Source organism: Alosa pseudoharengus, unplaced genomic scaffold, assembly GCF_046254945.1.
Source record: "Alosa pseudoharengus isolate Yale_2024_CS ecotype anadromous, Long Island Sound unplaced genomic scaffold, YU_APseudo_1.1 YU_APseudo_1.1_scf_12, whole genome shotgun sequence".
Classification (NCBI taxonomy): Eukaryota; Metazoa; Chordata; class Actinopteri; order Clupeiformes; family Clupeidae; genus Alosa; species Alosa pseudoharengus.
This window is the reverse complement of record NW_027468587.1, coordinates 10,309,144-10,315,744: the sequence shown is the minus strand read 5'-3', so window position 1 is coordinate 10,315,744 and position 6,601 is coordinate 10,309,144. Positions and strand designations below refer to the sequence as shown.

Sequence of the window (6,601 nt, the reverse complement as noted above, 5' to 3'; positions counted from 1 at the left end):
TGTTTGTGTGTGTGTGTGTGTGTGTGCATGTGTGTGCCTGTCTCTGAAGGTGATGTTGCAAAACTAACTGATCGGCATCAGCTTCCTGTTCCTCCAGTTTCTTACTGCAGACTCGCTGAAAAAAAGACAGATTAGAGAGATAAAGTGTGAAAGACAAAATAGGCGGAGCTATGAGCCCTCGTAAGAGAAAGAGAGAGAGGGAGAGGGAGTACATGGGAAAAACAATGAATGACACACAAGGATGAGGATAGAAAATGAAAAGAACAAATGTAGTAAATTAGAAAGAGAGCAAGGTAGTCAGAAGAATGAGTGAGAGGGAGAGAGAGAGAGGGAGAGAGACAGAGAGAGAGGGGGGGACTTCTATCTGCTTGAGGATATCACTTAATGTTCTAGTCATTACAGTGTGTGCCCCTGACACAGGAAAACAAACTACAAAGCTGTCTTTCGCATGTGTGTATGTTTGTGTTTGAGTGTGTGGGTGTGTGTACTTGTGTGTGTGTGTGTGTGTGTGTGTGAGTGGGGGGGGGGGGGTGTGCGTGTGTGTGTGTGTGTGTTTACTTGTGTGTAGGTCTGTGTATTTGTGTGTGTACATATTTTTTTGGTGTATGTGGTGTGTGTGTGTGTATGCATGTATATCTGTCCAATTTGTAAGGGTTATCGCTGGTGGTCGAAATACATTGTCAATATGACCGAAACCTGACACAAAAAAAAGGAAATGCCAAATGTGTAACTTCCTCTACCGATGACGGCCGTTGTGGGACAAACTGCACCCAACACACTTGGGTGAGTGGAGCCTGGTGTTACACTTCTCTCTCTCTGGATGTGTGTGTGGATGGGGACAGTGAGGATCAATGTGGCAGTGGGTTCATCCAGCAGCCGGAATGAGATCAATGATTACTGCTTACACACACACACACACACACACACGCACACACACACGCACACACACACCAGTCCATGTAAAACACAGACAGAACGCCCACAATCTCTCACTCTCACCTTCCCACTTTCCTTTCTCTCTCACACACACTCTCACTCTCTCTCTCTCTCACACACACACACACACACACACACACACACACACACACACACACACACACACACACACGACTCCTGCTTACTTCTCTCCCTGATCTCAGGCTGTCCCCCTCCCTGGCAGTGTGAAAGTGAAAGCCTTTTGTGTGTGTGTGTGTGTGTGTGTCTGTGTGTGTGCGTGTGTGTGTGTGTGTATAGGGGGTTTCATGGCACATGCTGCCCTGAAAAACATGCTTACAGGAACTGTGGTGTCTGTCATGTGTGTGTGCGTGTGAGTGTTGGTGGGTGGGTGAGTGTGTGTTTGCGCCTAAGCATTTATTTAGTTAATATAGTGAGTGTGACACGTTGGTTAGAGTGTGTGTCTGTGCAGGTGTGTTACTATGTATAAATGTGTGTGTGTTTGTAGAATGTGTTTTGAGGGTCGTTCCAAGAAAAGAGGAACACACACACTCAAAAAGTGTTTGCGACATGACACGAACAGAATCAAATCAAGGTCATAAACGCCTTAACATAGAGATACACAGACGCACACACACGACCCCATTGCAGTGAAACCAGTTTTGGTTAGATGAGGGTCATAGCAGCCCTTACCTACTGTCCATAAACCCCCAATGAACTGATAGTCTCCTCTCCTTTCTCTCGTCTCTTCTCTCTTCCTTTCTCTCGTCTTATCCCTCTATCCTCTCTCCCTAAACGGGACGAAAAACAGGTTCAACAAAAAAAATTAAAAAAACAACATTTGTCAACTGTGTCTGTTTGCTCTTGTTTTCACAGTCTCACACATCATTCAATGAGCATAACTGACACCTGTGCAGAGATGAATGGGGAAGATGGACAAAGCAAAGCAGGCCAGTGATACTAATGTAGTCCGGCACGCATGCTTTGGAATCAGGCGAGTTTAAAGGGCACGTCATTTGGAATGGCGCGAATATCTCCGATTGGAGACAGCGCCGTGAGGAAGTCAAGTCGACCTGATAGGACTGGCCACCAGAACAGGAAAGACAGCCCGGGCCACCTCCGCGCCGCATTGCAGGACAGCAGTACTACAATGGAGGGACGTCCCTTGGGCATCCTCGCAAGGCCCCGCTGGCCTGTCCTCGCGTGCCCTTTGCACTGTTACTGAACCGGTATGTGGCTGACTGGCAGCCTATGTGTGGAGGGCAGGTAGGCGCATGAACAGCACCAACAGAGCCAACAGGTGGCTAGAGGTAAGTCGAGAGAGAGAGAGAGAGAGAGAGAGAGAGAGAGAGAAAGAGAGAGAGAGTTCAGTGGAGGCAGGGAACTCCAGCCTGCCCCATTAAGTAAATTACACAGGTAGTTTTACCATGCCACAGCTTGGTAGAGAGGGGGAGAGAGAGGGGGTTGGGAGGAGAGGAGAGACAGGCAGACAGGCAGACAGATAGACAGGTAGAGAGGGGGAGAGAGAGGGGGTTGGGAGGAGAGGAGAGACAGGCAGACAGATAGACAGGTAGAGATGGGGAGAGAGAGGGGGTTGGGAGGAGAGGAGAGACAGGCAGACAGATAGACAGGTAGAGATGGGGAGAGGGGGAGAGAGAGGGGGTTGGGAGGAGAGACTGGTGGTGACAGAGACAGAGAGACAGAATGAAGGAGAGGGAGGGAGGGAGAGAGAGAGAGGGGGGGTGAGGAGATCACTTACATTAACTGGTATAAAGTATAATAAAAAAAAACTATCCTACAAGACCTCAACTGAGCAGCATCACGCCATTCCTTGAAAGAGAGGAGATGCGATATATCCTACCCCTCAGCCACACACACACACACACGCACACACCTGGAAAACTGAGTACTTAAGAACCGTCCATTTAAACGTCAGAGGCAGGTATTAGAGGAGGACGGGCGACAGGTCTGTCTTTGACGCCACCGATCAGAGGAAATAAAGGGGCCGTATTACAGTCGCTTCTCGTGTAACTACAGCTTGTGACGCGACACGGGAGTCAGATGGAGAGGCCAACGGCCAACCCCAGCCTGCCCGACGGGTTCAACCGGTCCGTCACAACCGTTCTGGGCGAGTCAGCAACACTGTGGGAAACAAGCGTATGAAGCCCACTGAATTTCCAAAATGCCAATTCACTGGCGTGTATTTTAGGTTTTATAAAACTACATGTTGTGAACTTTAATAGAAATGCATTGCAATATTTACAACCCAAATTATTTAGGCCTTACCTACACATAAACAATGCACCATCATGCGAATGATCCACAATAACAAAAATGGAAACATGTTTTGCACCGAAGAGAGAAAGCTCATCGTTTGAATTTGATTGCCCGGCGGCCTTAGAGGTCGTTGAAGTGCGTGACAGCAGTTTTGGTTTTGGATGTCGTCCGGTGCTGCGCGCTATAATTAGCAGACAGGCTATACCGAGGTCTGCGCGAGCCTGCTCACCTGTCCACTGAGCGCGCAGGTAACGCACTCGACATCAGTGCGCTCAGCGCAAACACACGACATGAATGTCACAACAAAGATCTTAATGTTGGGAGCTAATATTTTAAATCCTAAGAGGCAGAAAGGCAGTCGAAAACGATGGGTAGAAATGATAGCAGACACGTCACACGGGAGTTACCGAATACCCGTGACGTGGTTAGTCCTCCCGTGACCCCGGACAGAAGTGAAGGGAAGGAGGGTGCTGTGGAATTGGTCATTTCGCTATGAAGTCTTACGACAGAGAGCATCAAAACATGTAAATACATTTATGCTACCGGACGAATTACTAAGAGATAGTTTACCTGCGCCGGTGTGTCACCTGCGTTGTCTTGGCTTGTCCCACCTGACTGGTTCTTACTTCCTGGATTCAGACTCTGGCTGTACCACCCCCGTTTGCCCCCCTCCTGTATCTCCCCGGGGAATACCTTCTCCCCTTACTCGCTTCACCGGCACTCTTAGCAGCGTGGCTTATATCTCCGAGCGGGTATCTTTTAAGCGCCGCTCCCCGCTGTCTGTACTCCGTAGCCGGCGTTTCTGATCCCCCCTCGGCTCTCCTCTCATCTGCTTGCAGACCGCCGGTCGGATTGGTTGCACTGCCCCCCCCGCACAGAAGCCGCTGGCCCACTCCCGACTCCCAGCTCCTCCTTATACCGAGAACCAGGAAGCGGCTTGCCCTACTTACACCACGCTGCGGATTGGCTCTGGCGGGCTACAGAGAACTGGTAGGGTGGGGAGGGCACTGGGGGGGGGGGGTCGGTCACGGTGCGATAGGCCAGCGCCGATGTCTGTCGCCCCGAGGAGGATGTGAGTGTGTGAGAGGGAGAGAGAGAGCAAGTGTGTGTGTGTGTGTGGAGAGAGTGAAGGGTGTGGGGGGGGGGGAGCACTTATCACAGGTGGAGGAGCTCTTGTAAGTTGAGTCAATTGTGATTCCTTTAGACAGTTTTGGTGTGTATGTGTGTATGTGAGTGACGTGTGTGTGTTTGTGTCGGGGGTGTGTGTGCAAGTGCGTAAGCAGCTGCTTACTGTAATGGCCTGGTGATCAGTTACTCCCCTCGCATACTTCTCCATTTCTGTTTCTCTATCCTTCCCCGTTTCTGGTTTTAAACACTTACGCGCACACACACACACACACACACACTTACGCGCACACACACACACACACACACACTTACGCGCACACACACACACACACACACACACACACACTTACGCGCGCACACACACACACACACACTTACGCGCGCACACACACACACACACACTTACGCGCGCACACACACACACACACACACACACTTACGCGCACACACACACACACACACACACACACACACACTCGCTCTGTGTCTCTCCCTCCCTCCTTCTCTCTCTCTCTCTCTGTCTCTCATTTAGGCTGGTGCCATTCTGTCACTTGTCATTCAACAGTCATTTGCAGGGCCATAAAACACAAAGACACATCTTACTGAATATGCAAATCTAATGGCTTGGATGGCCATCAAGGGAAAACTTTTACTTGACAGCACGCTGGTAACACACCCTACAGTTACAGTGCATATGTTTCAAGCTGAAGCAAATAAGTCTGGAGCCTGGCCCACTGAAATGTCTTAATTCAGAAACAAAACAAACAAGCAGAAGGAATAAAGCATAGTGCTCTTAATGGGACGCTGCAGGTGTTATTCATTGTTGTCACATAACTGTTGTTAACTGTGTTCAGTTAAGGCCATTCTTGAGTTCCTATACTAAATGGGTGAGTGCAAACAGCAGGGTGTGATTCATTCTAAACTTTGACTTTCGAGTTCCCCAGAGAAGTTCAGCAGAATATTGTGTCACATCCTGTTTGGTTCTGGTCCGGGTTCGGGCCAGTTCTGGGTGGGTCCACTCGGCTTCATCACCCTGAGCTCTGAGGTTTCTCCCAAGTGCTTAGTGATGCAACAGACATGGAAAGCAACGCCACTGACAGCAGACAGACATAGCAAAGCACAAAAATGACATCTGTTACTAATAGTTTGGCTGACATTTCTATCCAAAGCAACTTACTGCACATACTGTACATCATTTATTACAAGTCTCCCCAGAGCCACTCAGGGTTAGAAACCTTGCTCAAGGGCACAACCGTGGCAGTCAGGACTTGAACCCCCAATTTGTCTGGCTACTGCATGCTATCCAGTTCCTTAGCTACTACACTACTGTTACAATGTCACATGCACTGTACTGAAAAGGAGATAACACATAATCAGTTATCAGCAAACACAATACATTGAAATAGACATGGGACACATGATCAAAAGCATGACATGTTGGTTTAACTGCAGATCAGGATAGGCTTCCTGTAATATGAGAGAGCACATGTTTGAAAAATGTCTAGTCCACTCACTGTTACTGTGAGTGTCATTGCAATTCAAGATGTAATGCCGGCCCTCTTTGACCCCTGTGCCCCTGGAACCCAATGCATTTGTATACAGACTCGCAATCATAATGTGGTCGTTTAGAGTAGCCTAATAGGCTACAGATCTATTATGCAGCTCAGGTAACATCATGTGTATATATCGTCTCAGCTCAGGCAACATCATGTGTACCTATGGCTGTCGTTTCAGCTCATGAATACGGCAGAAAAAATAGCCCTGTTATAACCTATAATAATGTGTGTGACACACTTTATAACAATAACCATAAGTCATCCATAGAAAAAATAGCCCTGTTATAACCTATAATAATGTGTGTGACACACTTTGTAATCAATAACCATAAGTCATCAATAGAAAAAATAGCCCTGTTATAACCTATAATAATGTGTGTGACACACTTTGTAATCAATAACCATAAGTCATCAATAGAAAAAATAGCCCTGTTATAACCTATAATAATGTGTGTGACACACTTTGTAATCAATAACCATAAGTCATCAATAGAAAAAATAGCCCTGTTATAACCTATAATAATGTGTGTGACACACTTTGTAATCAATAACCATAAGTCATCAATGGGAAGACACCATGCACACAGAAGGAAACAAATATCAGCCTTTGAAGACACCTGGTCCCCATTTTTAACGTTTCTAAATTCAACAAAAACACAACTACAAGCCGTACATTACCAGAAACATACCTCCCTCTTCCGTTCTGT

General features: G+C 47.6%; 1 protein-coding gene across 3 annotated transcripts in view; it reads right to left on the bottom strand.

The window, feature by feature from the left end:
- zbtb7b (zinc finger and BTB domain containing 7B) overlaps positions 1-4,138 on the bottom strand; it is a 26,392-nt gene extending 22,254 nt beyond the window's left edge. The window contains exons 1-2 of one of the 3 annotated variants that reach the window (XM_076280087.1): positions 3,781-4,138; positions 1,627-1,724 (exon numbers count right to left, since the gene is read on the bottom strand). The gene's annotated coding sequence lies outside the window, so the exon portion shown is untranslated. The remainder of the gene's footprint in view (positions 1-1,626; positions 1,725-3,780) is intronic. The other 2 variants (XM_076280090.1, XM_076280088.1) reach the window with 2 other exon arrangements.
- Positions 4,139-6,601: the final 2,463 nt, after the last annotated feature.